A 20,000-nucleotide genomic window follows, 5' to 3' on the forward strand; every position below is an offset into this window, starting at 1 on the left:
GTTATTTCAGTTGTTTAGTATTTCTCACAATTCCCGTGGAGATATACTACTGTTGTGTAACCACAAGTCAATCCTTGTATCTCAGGTCTACGTATGAACGTCCAAATATGACAGTACGATTTTAATTCACATAATGTGTTTTTATATGTCTTAGATAGTGGAATATGATTTGAAACGAATTCTGCTGTTATTTTTATCAGATCAGTTGGTTGCTTAGTGTTTCTTTCGTGCGCCTGGGGCGAAGATAAGACCGGTGCTATTTTTCTTCATGTAAGGGCTGAAATATGGATGCTGTTTGGCAAATGTTACGCTATAGTTCTCTGAACTGTAATTCTGCCTTCTAATGGAGGTTGGTCCACAAGGATTTGTAAAAACTATGAAATTGATTTGTTTCGGTGTGTTTTATTCTTTATGATGTTTTATTCCATGATGAGTTGTTTTGTTCATTGCTATGTGACAGTACATTGACTGGTGGTTGAAATAGAATTAAAGGTTTTTTTATCATGTGATTGTGGCTCCTAAGTCTTTTGAGCTGAGTAGTATAACTGGCTTGAGCCTATTCTAGTTTGTTTGGTTTGATGTTTAAGTGGTTTGGTGTAGGTTGTTTTTGATATAGAAAGTTTTTAATCCTAATGTTGCTACATTATAAAGATAACCAGAGAGATACATTTGTGCTGGTATTATATTAACTGACGGAATCGTTGGCACTAGACAAAATGCTAAGCGTCATTTCGTCCGTTTTAAGTTCTGATTTCAAATTCCGTCGAAACTCACTTTCATCCTTTCCTGATCGATAAACGAAACACCAGTTGGGCACTGGAGTCAATGTGATCAAATAATATCCTCCCCTATAATTTCAGGCCTTCTTCCTATAATAGAAAGGATTACGTCATATGTGATTAAGGCGGTGAGTTGGCAGAATCATCAGTACGTCGGACAAAATCTTTATCAGCATTTCGTCCGTCCTTACCTTCTGAGTTCCAATTTCGCTTAGGTCGACTAAGCCTTTCATCCGCTGATGAAATGCATACCAGTTGAGCATTGAAGTCGTTGTAATCCTTCTACTGCAAAAATTCAGGCCATGTGTCTATGATAGTAAGAATCATATTACCTGCTCTGCTATTTGTATTACTTGTGTACATGTCATTTGTGCTCGTTGAAAATTCTTCCAATGACAAGATAAACAATTGCACTTAAAATTTGTGGTATGGTAGGACAGTTGATGGGGGTTGATGTTATTACGTATTCTTTATTATGTCTGTATTATTGTTGGTATTCTGTATGCTGTCGCCGTGTTGCCCAAGATCATCCTAATTTTAAAATATACAATCATAAGATGCTCCAATGCGGAACATACAATATTTTTCTTTCAATCTTAACCTGTGTGAATTCCCCCATGTGGCCTTCATTTTCCTTTAAGATTATAGGGTGTGATATCATAGATTTGACTGTTATTTCTTGCAGAGCCGCTATTCATATTTTTGAACTCGGCTGCTGGAATTCGCAATGTGTTGTGATCTAATAGTGTTCGTGTGGCATTGCAATTAACGCATGTCCTGATGCATTTTCTTGGTGTAATCATCTAAAATATGAGTTTTCCTGTATAGCAGCTGATACTTTGTTTCTTCTATCATTGCAACAACTAAAGTTGATATTTCAATGAATGCACTTTGTTTAGATCCCCTTAGTGGTCGTGATTTCTTTTGCTTACCTCCAGTCAACCATAATGAAGCATCTATGCTCCAAGACGCCTCAGCCATAAAACTCCATATTAATTTTCAGGCGTAATGTATTTAGGACTACAATATCCAATATGTCATTCTATATGTTAGGCATTATGAGTTTTAACTGAAATGTTTATGTTATATCTTGCAAGTTGGCTGAATTCGAAGAGTCTCTGAATTCGAAGACTATCAAACATGTCCTTGTTTTTTATAAGGTAGGAGAATACGATTAAAAGCAGTAATATCTGTTCGATCAAACAACCACCAACTGTTTACTTAACTGCTCGTTGTTGAAATATTTATTCGTTGTTATTGTTTACGCTTAGGTCAGCAAACCTTCGATCAAATCCATTTCGTCTCATCTTTCTCTGTATTTAAGACTACAGGATACAATGTACACTTCAGGAAGAAGACAAACGTGTGTAATTTGACGGGGATTTAACAGCTAGTTCTAGTTAGTATTATCACTTACTTAGAGGCTCCTTTGTTGTCTGGTGTCATAAATGCTTTTAAAGTTAAATGTTTACAGAAAAAAAAAACGCTTGATTAAATGAGTCGTATTAATTAATTGTCGTTTTGATCAGAGTTTATATTGTTTCTTGGGTTTGTGTTGCAATCCAGAAATTTAAAATGCAGCAAAGAACGGTAGTATATTTTCTTCAATTAATTTTCCCTCTATCATTTCTAACCTTTCCCCGGGTAAAAAGACATCAGTAAAAATGTCACGTATTAAAAGCAGAATTAAACCAAAATTTATGCTAACAAAACAATCAGCTACTAACACACGTATTCTATACAATATTCATGAGTATACCATTTTATTGTAGCAATTATGCTTTTGTTCGTCACTGTAGCAATCTTACTTCATTACAACGCACATACCCTGTAGAACATCGCAAATGTCAGATCTTATTATTTTAGCGCGAAACAAATACGTTATTGACTGAACATAAGGATGAACTCCTGGTTAAAAAATGCTTTAGTTTTCGAAGTTCCCGTCTCTTCGGCGCGCTGGTTTTGCAATTTATTCTATCGAGGTTCATAAAACAAGAAAAACTCATGTACAGGTAATGGTTCTAAGAATTTTGTGTAGGATCTCATTAATTCATTATTGAATACTTTGGTTGAGAGGGAAACAATTTGTTGTAGACGTAGTTACTATAATCTCACTTCCCTTACATTGTCATTCATGAACCACCAAAAAAAAAAAAAAATACAATACAAAGCAAATAAAAAACACCATCTCACTGTTCAATATGCACTTGTATAAAAAACAGATATAAAGAGTGTATAAATAATTGAGGACCAGCTCATAAGCCATGAGGTCATACTATCTGCAAGTATTTGGCTATTTCTGTATAAAACAATGTACGTTCTCCAAGTTTACATTGTTGTAAAGAATAAGGAATAAGTTGTAGAAATGTGTTGTATAAATACTTCAAATAAAGAATGGTTCTGTCGAAGAAGAATATTGTTTCTCATCTGCTCGACGATGCAAAAGCCTTCGCACAACCTCCGACGTTTGCAGATTTACTGAATCGTGAGATTTATTTGTTTCCTTCAGCTTAACTCGGAAATCTATTTGAGAAATCTATTGTTTTATTGTCATTTAACTAAAGAAAAAGAATTCAATTCCAAAGGCAGAGTATATTTGAGATTTATTGATCTTGAATGTACCTATCTCAAGTACCTAGAGTTGCTTAAGTACCTTTACATCAGTTAAAGGATATCAACACGCACCCCCGCCTCCGCACACATATTTATACAGTCAGTCAGTGTATCATATATCCAAAAAAGAAGCACACTCGAAAGCATAGAGCAGTAATGTATTTACATGCAGTTAAGCATATGTCCGTAACGGAATTCTACCTCTACAGTTTGAAGAGCTATATAGCCTACGCTATTAGCCTCTAATGACTGAAACAAGTAAATGAATATATATATATATATATATATATATATATATATATATATATATATATATATATGTATATATGTATGTATGTATATACGTGTGTGTGTGTGTGTATGCGTGCTTGCGCGTGTGAATGAGTATGTGTGTTTCAGGAGAATAGAAAAGTTAAGATAAGATTATCGGTTCAAAATATTTTTCAAAATAATAACTATGAATGGAACCTCTACTGATGAAATTACTGCATACTGCGAGTAGAGAATATTCTTTGTAAGGATGAAGTTGAACCTCATCTATCTATCTATCTATCTATCTATCTATCTATCTATCTGTCTATCTATCTGTGAGTGTGTGTGTGTGTGTGTTTCTATATCTATGCGTGTGTAGTTGTGTTTGTCTCTTAACGGCAGCTTGACTAATGGTGTGTTTTCTACGTGCACTTTACTTAGAAGTTTCGTAGGGGGGCCGATAGAATAAGAACCAGGCTTAAAAAATACTGGGGTTCATTCAAATGACAAAAATCCTCTAAAACTGTGCCAGCATGGATGCATTTCAATGACTAGAACAAGTAAAAAAGTTAGAATCTTGTCATATGTGTGTATGTGTGTATATGTGTGCGTGCTCGCGTGCATCTTTGTTAGTTTGGTATGGCGATTCATTCAGTCACAGGTTTTTTTTATTGATTTTCTATCTCCTCCCCTATTTAATCCCTTCTCTCATGATCTGTTTCATATATCACTATATTCTTTACTCTCTCTCTCTCTCTCTCTCTCTCTCTCTCTCTCTCTCTCTCTCTCTCTCTCTCTCTCTGTCTTTCTTGATTGTTTTAACGGATTACAAACCTACTTTCTTATTTTCTCAAGATATCATCCTGTATGACTGTCTCTTTGATTTCATACGCTCCATTTCTGTCCCACTTATGTCGCTTATTATATTTTTTCTATCTCTCTCTCTCAATCTATATTTTACTCTTACCGACGCGCTTTCTTCTATACTAAATTATTTTCCATCTCTTTCAGCCACTAACTCTATGATTCTATCAATCTTCCCAGTTATCTTCTCACATGTGTGCCTGCGCACGCATTCAAACACACGCACACACATTATATAAGTGTGTGTGCGTCCATATGTATATATGTATATATCCCCAGACTAATATATGCTCATATCTATCTATCTATCTATCTATCTATCTATCTATCTACACACAAACACACACACACACACACACAAACACACACACACACACACACACACACACACACACACACACACACACACACACATATATATATATATATATATATATATATATATATATATATATATATATATATACATATACTTTCACATATATTAATGCATATATATATGGATATATGTATCTATGCTTCTCTGTATGTATATCAACCTCCAATATAAGGTTCCTCTTCGCTTTCAGTTTTTCTATAATCTTCTATTATCATATTCATCATCATCAACTTTCCCACTCTTTGCACGCTCCTCTCCCTAACAATTACTTCTTCGCCCTTCTATCTCCTACATTTTGTTTTACCTCACTTAACCCAGTAGACCAATCAACATATGTCGAATCCATGGACCTATAAAATCATCGATCTCAAAAGAAGCACACTTTACAAAGGCTGATTCTGTTTAGACATATAACCGTTGTTTTCATTATCAAATTAACATTTATTCCACCGTTCTGCACCATTCCCTTGTTCGCCTGTAATGTTGCTGGGTCATTAATTTTTAGTTGTCCACGTCTCATCAAAGTCTATGTATTACAACGGACAGAGAATTGCATACAACATTTTTTTTGCTCTTGTATCAATCGCTGTACAAAATCAACGCGCAGGCTTGTTTATATATATATATATATATATATATATATATATATATATATATATATATATATATATGCATAAGTATGTGCTTACGCATATACATATGTGAGCATTTGTGTATATACAGGAGTATTTGTGTGTATATATATAGATATATTTGTAGGTGTGTGTGTCTCTTTGTGTATGTGTCCATGCGTGTAAGCATGTTTATATGTATATATATACAATATATGTACATATATGCATATATATACTGTTTTATATATGTGTACACTCACACGTACATACAAAATACAGGCATACGTGTGTGAGAGTGTGTATTTGTTTGTGCGTTTGTGTGTGTGTACATGCAAATGTTCGTGTTTTATTAGTTCTTTTTAGAAGACACAGTTGTTTAATCATAAATGATCCTTTGTTGTAATATACAACTCTATCGATGTCTGTGACAACCTAATTACATGGATAAGAACAAGTACACATACTCACACGCAAACACAAATGACCATATTGCATTGATGTAAATGTATACACACATATACACACACATAAATATACATGTATGATATATATATATATATATATATATATATATATATATGAATATATATGTATTTATAAATACATGTATATGTATATATATATATATATATATATATATATATATATATATATATATATATATATATATATATATATATATATATATGCGCATATATATATGTGTATACATATATATGTATATAAGTATATATATATATATATGTATGTGTGTGTCAGTGTTTGTGCACACAATGAATGTATCGTGTGTTTTCATTTTGTTTTGCTGTGTTTGTTCTCGTTCTTCCCTACTGCAGTCAAGGGAATGAATTGTCGTTGGATCAACACAGAACTTCGAATGTGATATATCTCTTTTTTTTTATTGTTATTCGTTCACCCGTATATTCCCATTTTATCTTGCTTTGTTGGCTTTCATGAATTTTCCTTTTGCACAAAATGTGATTTAACACTTGGACACAATTTCAGCTTTAATCACTATTTGGGAATCAAAGGCATTTTACTACTTCATTTTCTATGAGGGTTAATATATTGTTGAGAATGTAATAAGAAGTACGGTAATAATCTATGTATTTAGGGTAAAATGTTTAGAGTTTATGGCCGGTCCCTTCTTTCATTTATTTGACTCAATTTATATGATTAAAGGCATTGTTTTCTTCACTCCTTACGTCCATTACCAGGATATATATTATCAAACTTGTAGGCTACCCAACTTTGATATAGGTACGGTGGGTAGGTCCTCGAATACTGTCATACGCCAAACTGTTTCATTTTTAAAAACAATTAGAGCCATACTCATCGGACAGTGAAAACAAACCTTACAGCCGAATGATCAAGAGTGTGTTTCTTGCTTCCCTGAAACTTTAAGTAATGAGATTCTCTTTAAATTATTATTATTATTATTATTATTATTATTATTATTATTATTATTATTATTATTATTATTATTATTATTATTATTAGTATTATTATTATTATTTTATATATATATATATATATACATATACGAGTGCGCTCATGCCATCATGTATAATATCAAATATGCGTCTTAAATGTGTAGAAAACGTAATAGAATAAAATACCATTAGAATACAGGCAACTACTTTTATATTTAGATAAATTTATTTAAATTAAGCAATAGAAGATATAAAAGAATGCTACAGAGGAAATATCCTTTTTAAGTTCAACGTAATACATCATCCGTATATAAACTAAAACTTCAGAAAGTTGATAAAACGTAATACTGATCAGGAAGAGGCTTTGCAGGTGAAATTTAATTTAGTAATTCTTTTACGAAGGCGATTTTTGGGAACATTTGTTCGCAATTGTAGTAATATGTCTCTTTGCTTGTCTTTGTGTTTCTAACTGCTCTTGGGATAAATCTTATAATCGCTTTTTTTTTGTCGTCGTTTACTTGCTAAAGGTTGATTGCATGAAAATATGTATGTATGTATGTGTGTGTATGCATTTGTGTGTGTATGTATGTATTCATTCATGTATGTATTTATGTATCCATCCAACATCTATCTATTTATCTATCTATCTGTCTGTCTGTTTGTTTGCCTGCATACCTACCTACCTACCTACCTACCTACCTACCTATCTATCTATCTGCCTTTCTTTCCATCCGTCTGTCGGTCTATCTACCTATCTATCAAGTGAGAAAGCTTTATATGAGACCGGTCTATTTTGTCCTGCATCACATCGAATACATTAATACAAAACGGCATTTATAATATGAGTGATATAAGTACACATAAACACTCACACTCACGCGCACACACACAAAGAAATACACACGCTCACACTACCCACCGCATGTGTATAAACAAATCATGCTAATGCCGTTGTTGCTTTTAATGTAGAATCCGTCAAAAAGGATTGTACCATTAATTGTTAACGTATGATAAACACTTCGTGTTCATGTCCATGTCCACGAAATTCTTTGTAGACGTATAAGTATTGTTTATATGAAATCACATTGATGCATATCTATGTATATATTGGATTTAGAACATTTACATTTTCTCTTGTCATTCAGGAAGTATATATAGAATTTCATTTGTCTTGCGTTTTGAAGATAAATTATGAATGAAGTAAATAAAATAATATGCATTCGGCAAATGGAAAAACGACAACAACCAAGCCAATCATATATTAAATCCGTTTATTAGACAACAGTTCAAAAATAAAACAGGAAACAAAATGGTGGTATTAGTGTAAGGGTAGAAGTAAAGATTATATGGAAAAATAGCTAGAACAATCAAAGAGAGGAATACAAAAATCGAAACGAAAACGGCATGCAATGACAAAGTAAATAGTAGTTTACGTGAGAGAGGGAGGAAGGTGAGAGAAAGAGTGAAGAAGAGAATGAGATACAGATAAACTGTAAAAAAAAAAAGTATCTTTTATCAGATTACATAGTTTTTACATTTGTTTTGTGGCTTGTTTCGATTGGATGAATGAAACATGGATTCAAGTAAATTGTTTTATTATGCAAACTTGGTTGGCCCCAATTATATTAACGTCATGGAGCGATATTTCATTTGGTGATCTGTCAACATTTACCCACAGTAAACGATGAAAAGGAAAATAAAATAACAGAGAAATACATGAATAAATAAATAAATCTACCCATTGTTTTTCTTCTATGCAAAAAGCTAACGCACATGAAAATCATGAGATTTCATTGCTTGCTTTTCCGTTTTCTTTTGTTTTTACATTTTTACATCTACTTTAATGCATACTATTTTGTCTTGGGTTATATGTGCATATATTAGCAGAGCATTGCTGGTCAAAGACTACTGAAACACACCTAGAAATAAATACATGTAAGAATATATATACAGTGCGGTATCTGCAAATGTACACGCATAATGAAATCTCTAAACTAGTTAAAAACATATAAAAATGTATACACATCACAGTATATACAGAAAATAAACACGTGTATATGCTTGGGAAAATATCATTTGAACACACAGTCACACATAAACATGTATAAAGTACAATGAACAGTAAAATGGGACCATACCGGAAGAACAAGGTTTAGCAAATACTGTAGAGCTCGTGCATCGATATATATGTATATATATATATATATATATATATATATATATATATATATATATATATATATATACATACATGATGGCCGTCCACTCGTAACCGAGGAAGACTATTGCTGAGCTTCAGGAACATTGTGCGCTCTAGGATTAAGTTATATTTTGCATTTGCGGTCTGTTGGTAGCTAATGGGCCCTGCTTTTGGCAAGCATACATGAATGCAAACATGGCAAACCAAGCTTTCCTCATTCACTACACTAGTAGTGCGCTTTCGATCAGCACGCTTAAGTTCTTCATGCAGAATATTGGCTCTCACAAAAGTGTCGACCTCCTCCTTAACCTTCTTCCTCCATCTGTGGCGATGACATGTATTGCTCTCCCAGTCAGTCTCCTGCATATCACATGCATACATACATACATACATACAAACATACATACGCATATGTATATATATATATATATATATATATATATATATATATATATATATATATATATATATATATATATATATATATATATATATATATGCACCCACTGAACATTGAAAGGGTAATGTAGAGAGAATAGAAAAAGTATATAGAGGATACCTTTATGCACTACACATATATTTATACGCGAATACCAGCGGACATTAATTTCACAGTCGACTATCGTTATCAGGAACGAACATTTAGGTTGCATTATTCGCGATTGTTTACGATTCATGACTACATATTTTTACATATTTCGTTAACTCGTACAAAGCAATTTTTTCATTTCTTATAGCAGATGCATTTTTAATGTTTTACACCATTAACTTTGGTTGAATGTCAATCCGAAATTTTTCACTTTTTCCTATTCGATCTTGTGTAAGTTGTACAATTTCAGCATGTGCATCAGTTGGGCACTGTTCAGTGTCAGAAAACTGAGAGCCAAGAAGAAAATGAAGTAAGAACTTTAAGTAAAAACCACCAGTGTACTATAATTTATCATGAAAATCTTCGTCAGAATTACATTACATAGGCGATTTCACTATTGTCGTTCATTCGGTGGTCAACCTACAAATAAACTTAAGCTACAGCATTTTGATCGAGACCCGTCAGGCAAAACTCATGCCAGAGAAAGTGTTACTAACTTGCTAACATACCAACCAACCCATCAGTGTCATCGTATTTTAATTCACAGTACACTCTAGCTACAAAGAAAGTCATGTGCAATGCAGCGACTTAATAGATGAAGAAATAAAGAACAGATCGTACACGTTTACTTCTCGATTTCTACTAAAGTACACTTAACGACAGAGAAATTTTCAGCGTACTCTAAGTTATAAATAAATCAGTGACCATATATATATATATACAGAGAGAGAGAGATAGAGAGAGAGAGAGAGAGATAGATAGATAGATAGATAGATAGAGAGAGAGAGAGAGAGAGAGATAGATAGAGAGATAGAGAGAGAGAGAGAGAGAGAGAGAGAGGGGAAGAGAGAGGTAGTATCTACCAGCCGTGAAAACTTAAAACTATGCCCATATCATTACTCGAGTTTTGCGCGCTGCACGCTTCAAGTCTCGCTTGAAGATCGCAGAGACAAGGAACTTGGATAGCGAGATGAATATTCAATTTCAAGAAACTACAGTTATACTACTTGTATTTCTCTTTCGTTCTAAAGAAATCATCACTCAGATATACATCTCTTCACTCTTCTTCATTCTCTTATTCCATGTCCCACTGTGTATATCCATCTATCTATCTATCTATCTATATATATATCTATCTATCTATCTATCTATCTATCTATGTATCTATCTATCTATCTATCTATCTATCTATCTATCTATATAATAGGGATAAAATCCCAAATTACAGGTAAAAACTCAATTAAAATCAATTTAATGAAATTCAATTAAGTTTCACAGTATAAAATATATATAAATATATAGTATTAGGGAAAAGATTATAATTAAAAGTACTATAAAAATGTATAATATAATACAAAGTAAATATTATAAGATCAAGATAATACACACACACACACACACACACACACACACACACACACACACACACACATATATATATATATATATATATATATATATATATATATCAGGGAAAATTTCATGGTAGCCAGTTGTGACTGGGAGTGCCGAAGCACATGTATTGCAATAAATGCGAGTTAAAATCTATCAATGTGGTAAAAATATATATTAAGGCAGCCGGATTTAGCCAAACCATCGAGCGTTTGAGTAATAATTACTCTAGTCTATTGATCCTAGAGACACTCATCGGGTGGTTAAACCTCTGTCAGTGTGTATATTGTATATATATATATATATATATATATATATATATATATATATATATATATATATATATATATATATATATATATATATATATATATATATATATATATTGTATATATACTATGTATATATTGCGCTCATTAAGAGATTTTAACTATTATTTCTTGCAATATAGGTGCTTTAGCACCCTTCATCACAATTATTGACGATACGATCTCTTCCTTTAGAGTATTATATTGTCTCAAGCCGTTTATTATAATTTTTATTATATTGCGCCTAGATAGTCATATTAAATTTTGATATACGCATTAGCATTTTGCTAAATCAACCATGAAGTCTATCCCATGGAATGAAATTTCACCTCACAAGTGTTAGCCAAGAATATGTCATACCAATTAAGAAACACAAACAATACGTAATTTCATTTACAAAAGAGATATAATTGCAAAAGATTATGTATACTCAGCCGCTTTTTATGATCACTTTGGTATAAATAGCTGGTACGATTTAAATGATTATAATTGAGTATATTTCTGACACACTAAATTTGATAACAATATAAAATTAATGACCTTACCTTTGAGTATAATGACATATTGAACGATACACATAATGTATCTACATGTATATATGTATATGTGTATGTATATATATATATATATATATATATATATATATATATATATATATATATATATATATATATATATATATATATTTGTGTGTGTGTGTGTGTGCGCGTGTGTGTATGTAGATTATCTATATATATATTTACATCACATAAGCACATTCGTATATGTATTTATGTATATATATATATATATATATATATATATATATATATATGTGTGTGTGTGTGTGTGTGTGTGTATACATATACATACATATATGTATACGTATATACACACACACACACACATATATATATATATATGCATATATGTATATACATACATATGCGTATGTGAGTGTTTGTGTATACCTGTTTATTTTGTTATTTTGTGAGAACGCTTTATAATCACAAAGATGGACTGCCTTACATATAGTCTACTCTGAATGTATCAGTAGAAAGAAATTTCCAATACAAAGTATCTCGTATACACCCAAATCAAATCAGCAGTAATGACGTTTGCAAATGTTTAGGATTGTAATTAAGATATTTATTAGGGTTTGAAAGCAAACCTATTTGTTCTGACGTTCCATTAGCGGAAACATAGGTTTTGTGTGACATCAGATGAAGGGCGGAATATAATTGGTTGAGACAGAATGATGGACAAACAAAGAGAGAGATCGTTAGATAGTTGGATAGACAGGTAGAAAGATAGATAAATGGAATGAACCAGTGGGACACAGAAAGAATACACATATAATCAAATTAATTGCTTGAAAGATGCGTATGAAAGTAACCCGGTAATATATACACACACGCACATAAACACACACACACACACACACACACACACACACTAACACATACACGAGCTCACGCACACGCACACATTCACATTGTATATATACAGAGAAAGACAGAGATGAGTATAGGCAATGGCTATATACTCATACATTCACACACACGCGCGCAATCATCACACGCAGGAAAACATATTGATTAACATGCGGTTGTATTTCCAGCAGGAGGAATGTACACACTGCATAAAATTAAGTGCATATATTTCATTGGAAGGTGAAATTTCTTGTGGAGGGTCTGTATGTGGCAATTGCAACACCCTGCAGGCTGCACTATATAAAAACGTGCAGGTAGAAAAATATTAACAGATAATGCATTAAATCTAAATAAAATTACCCACAAATATAGACATTTAACTAAAGAAGCAATACTTGCATCACATCACAAATCTAAAGTATACAGACCAGATATGCACGTCTAACTCTTAGAATACATGGTTGGTAGCACACAACTTTTTCAAACTCTGGTAGTAAATTCTGCATTAAAACAAGTTGCCCACTATAAAGGAGGCAGTATACAGGACAGTATCACCTCATATTCTGATGATGGTGTAGAAACGTCGATAAAAGTTGTTTTTTTTTAGTATCCCTAATAAAAACGGGTTATGGTGTAGGATAGTCAGGATTTAAAATGTAACACCCACACGCACTTACTCGTATATAGGTCTATGGAAGAAAAAAATATTTGCAATCATGTCTCTCTGTAGAAAACTCTTTTGCAAGACAGATTTCTGCATCTATAGGTCTATTTATGTGCGCGCGTATATGTGTATGTATGAGTGTTTTTCGTGAACGTATGTACGCATATTTGCAGTATGGCCAAATGTTTGAGAATATCAATTTGCAACCTAAATTTTTAGTATCACTTACACTGAGGAATCGTAGACAAATGTCATTTATATAAATTTTGGGTGATGGAAAGTCACCACCACGACCCTGCACATGCCCACACAAGTACTCATAAATATCATATAGGTCGGGAGAATAAGGTGGTTGAGGAATTTGTTCCCAACCAATCTCTTCGATCTTCTCTGACGTGATCTTTGCAGTGTGGGATCGCACATTTACCCGATGAAAATTCACTCCTTTTCGATTCACTAAAGCGGGTCTTTTTTTCTTCAAAGCTTGGTTCAAACGCTCTAATGTTTGACAGTAGACTTGAGCATTGATTGTTGCATTAGGTGGTAACAATTCAAAGTGAATTACTCCTTTGCAATCCCACCAGATAGAGACAAGAGCCTTTTTGCCATGAAGTTCCCTTCTCGGTTGTGGTTGAGCTTTTTCCCTTTCACCAAGTCATTGTTTACGACGTTTAACATTTCGATAGAAGATCGATTTCTCGTCACCAGTTACAAGTCTATCCAAAGAGCGTGAAATGAGTTCGCGAGAATGGAGAGAAGAGCAGATGTCAACTCGGGATTTGCGGTTACTTTCGACAATTCATGAAGCACCCATTTTCCAATTTTAAGAATCTTTCCAGGTTGTTGAAGATGACGATGAACAGTTGTATGGGTTGAACTAAGCTTTATTGCTAATTCTTCAACTGATAATGCAGGATAATCTTCAAGTAATGCCTCAAGGAGCTTATCATCAAACTCAAATGGACGTCCTGTTCGATCTTCATCTTCAAGGCTGAAATCTCTACTTCTAAATTATGCAAACCATCTGTATTTATATAACTGAAATTAATAGGAAAACAAAAGACGAAGACAGGTGTAGGTTTGACGCTCGGGAAAAATGAAAAAGTATTTTACGCTTCGAGCTCACGCTTTACAACAGAAAGAAAAAAGTGAAAATAAACAGAGAGAATGAAAAAAAAAACCCTGTAGAGTACAGCGGTCCAACATGGACATACAAACAAATACACATACACACATACACACACATACATAAACACACATACACAAACACACACACACACACACACAAACACACACACACATACACATACACACACGCACACACACACACACACACACACACACAACACACATACACACATGTATATGTATATGCGGAACTCCCTCATCGAAGAGTACGAGTGTGCAGCGAGAAGACAAAAATATCCAACCGTAGAAAATAAAAGGAGCACGCAATAGAGACAATCAATAACACACTCACACTCTTATTCCCATTATTCGCCAACGTTTAAAATTCATTCACTTGACCTGGTGACTCCTCATGCGAGTCCACTGGCCACCAAGCGGAATATGGATACGAGCATGACCTATTAAACCAGCACATAGTCTGTGATTTCTCAGCTAGATCGATTAGACAATGGTGGTTTGCGGGAATACCGCAGTTTTCTTGGTTTCGTTTCGTATTTTATAGTGGCTGATCTTCAAAAAGTACTCTTTGAGCTTCGGAATTTTGAAACAGGAAAAATACTTTCTCCTCCAATCTGCTCTGTTTCTCGCTAGATACTCAAAGTCTTCGTTTGTAACATTCTGGTGTTTCAAATTATCTCTGAAATTTGGCATACTCCCGGGAATCCTGAGCTTTGCTAAAACCTTCCACAAAAACTCCTGGGACATATTCTTTGTAAGCCTAGTACTTATTCTATCGTCTCTTTTGCTAAACCGTTAGGTTACGTAGACGTAAACACACCGACATCGGTTTCAGGTGATGTTGAAGGGACAAACACAGATACACACACACACACACACACACACACACACACACACACACACACACACACACACACACACACACACGTGCATATACGACGGGCTTCTTTCAGTTTCTGTAAACCAAATTCACTCACAAGGCTTTGGTCGGCCCGATGCTATAGTAGAAGACACTTGCCCAAGGTTCCACGCTGTGGGACTGAATCAGGAATCCTGTGGTTGGGAAGCAAGCTTCTTAGAACACAGTCATGACTGCGCATATATATATATATATATACATATATATATATATATATATATATATATATATATATATATATATATATATATATATATATATATATATATATATATATATATATGTGTGTGTGTGTGTGTGTGTGCGTGTGTGTGTGTGTGTGCGTGTGCGTGTGTGTATGTGTGTGTGCGCGTGTGTGTATGCATGCGTATGTCTGCATGTAGTTGTGTATGTCTGTATGTGAATCTGCATGAATCTGTGCTTCTAAGTCAAAAATGTGTCTTGTGTATGTGAGTGTCCTTATATTTCTCCTAACTAATAATGATGATAAACAGAGAAGAATTCATCTCTCCTAGTCGAGGTTGAAATAACAGTGTCGGCATGATAAGCTAATACCCGAGGGCGATCGTCGCACTCATTCTATATCCGGAGATTGAAAGCATTAAAAAAATATAGTTGTGACTGATGTTGAGATCACCCAAAATATAGAAATGAGTTGTAAATTCAAAAGTTATTTTATGGGTCACTTTTCCTGTGCACCCAGTCTTTGTTTGCTTTAGAGAATACTAAATTTGTATCTTTCTTCACTTTTCTTCTAGAAATACACAAGAAATTTTTGTGTGGCTATTATACATGCAATAGGCTACAATCTTATGAAGAGGTTACTCGTTATCTCGCCCACTTAACGATTCTGATTTAACAGCCAATATCCTTTGTACGAAGTTGCGTGGTTCCTTGAGGCATCACAACATATCACACATTTCAATTAATTGAACATCCTCTCTCAACTGATCGTATATTGCTAATCTCTTGTTATACAAATCCCGTTCTACTCTTCTACACAAGATAGATTCGTATAATTTTACTCAAACGTAGTTTGCATACGCGTAACTTCTTTCATCATTCTTGTTGAGCCTGTCTTCTCAAATCCCACATTAATTCTTTCCTACAAGCAACTCCTATCAAATATCATCCGCAATTTAGCGTTTTTGGCTTTTGATACGACATTGATTAAATTATATAGAATATCCCGCGAACCTAACCAACAACGAGGGTCACCGATGTCCATGCTTTTCTCTTTCATCTAGCTTATACAAATTAAAATTTCTTTTCAAGTATGGATTTTGTCCGATGCTTTAAACATTTCAGCTCTTGGATGTTGCATTCCTTTCTCTCTTCTTTGACACAGGGCATTTTTCTTTAGAAATTAATCAGTGAAACTCCTTTATGATTAAATATGAACATTGTGACGTCATTGAAGAGCTTGTATTTTTTTTGGATACTTCTATTTCGCTGGTGTCACATTCCTGCTAATATTTTCGTTTAATTCTCCTCTTGATACTCCAGATATCTGAACCTGGGAATCGTTTTGAATAGATTTCTAGTGCCAACAAGAATTGAAGATAAATTTAGATAGGTGCTTAAATAATTTTCTTGTACTGAGGATAATGGTGTGTGGTGTGGGAGATGAAATGTGTTTGGTGCCAATGTGTGTGGAGTGGGAAGTGTTTGTGGGTGTGAATAATGGTAAGTCAAGTGAGTGACGAGTTGAACGGTGTATATATATATATATATATTAAACATGTAGGTATGTTCTTTCTACGTCTGTCTGTATTCGTGTATGTTTTTACGCATGCATGCTTTTTACGTATCAATTTTTATACATGTATTTTTATATACTTATTTCTCTGCATATGATAATTATGCCTGTATGTATATTCTTTTATGAACTTACTTATTCATATATCGATGTATATATGCATTTGTGTTCAAGTAATCATGAAAAAAAATTGTTCCAAGACACCAGAACCTAATTAGTATCCAACGTAATGAAATATCATCTAAATTTTAATGTGTTTCAAACCAGATAGATAATCACGAAATGAATGAATACATTAGCGAATAAAGAAATAAATAAACAAATAAATACTAGATTAAAAATAAAACATTGTCTGTATATGATGCGATATTAAACTTGTTCTTTGTGCTTCATAATTGGCAAACATTTTGATCTTTTATTTTTGATATGCATCGACAAATATTATACACCAACCGCCTGACAATCGCATGACAGCTGATGAAATTTATATCAAAAGCTAATTAACCTTTTGCTTATTATTCCAGCCCGGCAGGTTTTCCAGTACGGCAATATTTTACTTAGTGTTGACATTGAGCTATTTTTGACGTTAAATAAATCTGACGCGTTGGGACGAATATATATCAATGTCTACTCTAATTTTTCAAGTCTATTCAAAGAAACGATAGATACACTGCAATATATTATAGTTGGCTCTCAATTCAAGTCGACTGTTGAGTTGTCCACTCAAGCGGATGGATTGTGAGTGTGTGTTCTCGTTTTCATATAAGATATAGCAATAGTAGATTGATGCTGTAATGAGAATACCAACAGGAAACGATGGTTGGCAGAGGTATATGTTGATCCAGCTGTATCGGTCAGTATGAGGCTTGTTGAATGAGATTAAAAACATAGGAAAACATAGAGACACAAGTATAAACGCATAAATATAGACAAAGACATTCGCGAAACATATTAAAATACACACACGCACAACCAACACATAGGAGACTTAACATAGTTAGTGAACCTGCAAGAAATAGCAACGAAGTTCCCATCAAGCTACACGTATTGTCTTTAAACAATTTGTAGGGGAAACTATATAGTCAGTACAAGGTTTTGATGTGGCTGCGAGTACGTTATTACAATAGTTCATAAAGAGATGAAGAATAAATTCAAGATTTATATATTTACTACATAAAAAATATATTTTCTTTATTGGTCGATGATGACACAGAATCAAAATGTAGAATACAGTTGAATGAAGTAATCTATGCAAGAATGTTCAGATAGAAAATGTAGAAATAACAGTGAAGTGGTGGCTTTCAGTCATGTGGCGTAGAGAAATAGATCGACATAGCAATGACGTGAATGGCTCTAAGTCTAATCGACTAAGAAGCGAAGAGCTGTGTTACCAAGCACTTTTTAGTAAATGGAAAGCTAGACATTCTAGAAACTTCCAGAAGAAACGCTAACTTTCTTGAATGATTAAGAATCACGTCTCATGACACAGATGCTTCAAAAAACTTAGAGAAGGAAGGTTGCTCTATAATCTTTCTTGCAAGGTAGATCATTCAACTATCTAGCTACCGCTACAAATTCTTTATATCTCATAATGTAAGCTTACATATGAGAGGGGATGATCATTGTTAGATTGGTTTCTTAAGTTATCTTGTTGATAGCAATAACAATCTACGCACTCGACACTAAACTGGCCTGTTATATACATGAGAAGCACATCCACCACACACGTGCATACACACACACACACACACACACACACACACACATTTATATTCATATAGTGTATAAGCATCATATCAGGGAACCTTACTACAGAATAGTTTAGAAAGTTTTACCATGAATATGTACCATATACAGTAATTCTGTACATTTAAACTGATTGTATGCAATACACACACTACATACAGACACACACCAACACAATATCTGATGTCTGTGACCACATAAGCTGTTCTCGTTGTGTAAGCCGTTCTTGGTCTATCGTTCCCGTTTTGTAGGCCATTACCTCAGTTAGTGTGACTTCTTTTATACTCACTCTATCGTGGTGCCCATGCATCTTACACATCTTATCACTCAGAAACGAGTTCTAGAAACAAAAACTTTTCATACCACATTTTCTCTGTACACCAAGCCTTTGAAATTTCCTGAATCTCCTTCTTTTCCTCGTCGTAGAATCCTGTGGTGATCAACCATATTTGGGTGACATTCTGGTGGCGTTTAGAGATTATTCACCAGATTGAATGGGAATCAATAAGTAAAGGAGAAACAATTTTGTTTATTTCTATAAAAAGAAACAAAACAAAAACTAGTAACGCGTCGCATCCACTTGGATAATTTGAATTCAGTGCTATAATTTAATGAAATAATCATTACTTTCCAACAGTAATTTTCTAGTCACCGGACCGTCACATTTTATGGTAGAAGTTACGCTGTTACTAATGCAGTGAACCAGACACAATGACTAGCTAAATGATTTATTTTAGTCAAGAAATATAGGGATGTAACTCAAAGTTAAACTGAAACTGAATGTGGCTATGCAGTGGAGCCTCGTCTTTCGTAAGTAAGGCAATAGCGTTGGACATACTTCGGTGTTATTCCACCTTCTCGGTAACGCATATACACAGAAACAACTTTAAAGATTAGATAATAAAACGGTTTAAGTTATATATATATATAT

General features: G+C 33.6%; 1 protein-coding gene and 1 long non-coding RNA gene across 2 annotated transcripts in view; one reads left to right on the forward strand and one right to left on the reverse strand.

Moving 5' to 3' along the window:
• Nucleotides 1–20,000, reverse strand: part of LOC106884508 (uncharacterized) — a 718,976-nt gene that overhangs the window by 569,728 nt on the left and 129,248 nt on the right. The gene's annotated exons all lie outside the window — the stretch shown is intronic.
• On the forward strand, nucleotides 16,698–17,941 carry LOC106884516 (uncharacterized). Its single transcript, XR_001411254.3, has 2 exons — nucleotides 16,698–17,140; nucleotides 17,848–17,941. It is a non-coding gene; the product is annotated as an uncharacterized LOC106884516 (long non-coding RNA).

This window comes from Octopus bimaculoides, chromosome 4 (genome assembly GCF_046866305.1).
Source record: "Octopus bimaculoides isolate indiv1 chromosome 4, ASM4686630v1, whole genome shotgun sequence".
Lineage (NCBI taxonomy): Eukaryota > Metazoa > Mollusca > Cephalopoda > Octopoda > Octopodidae > Octopus > Octopus bimaculoides.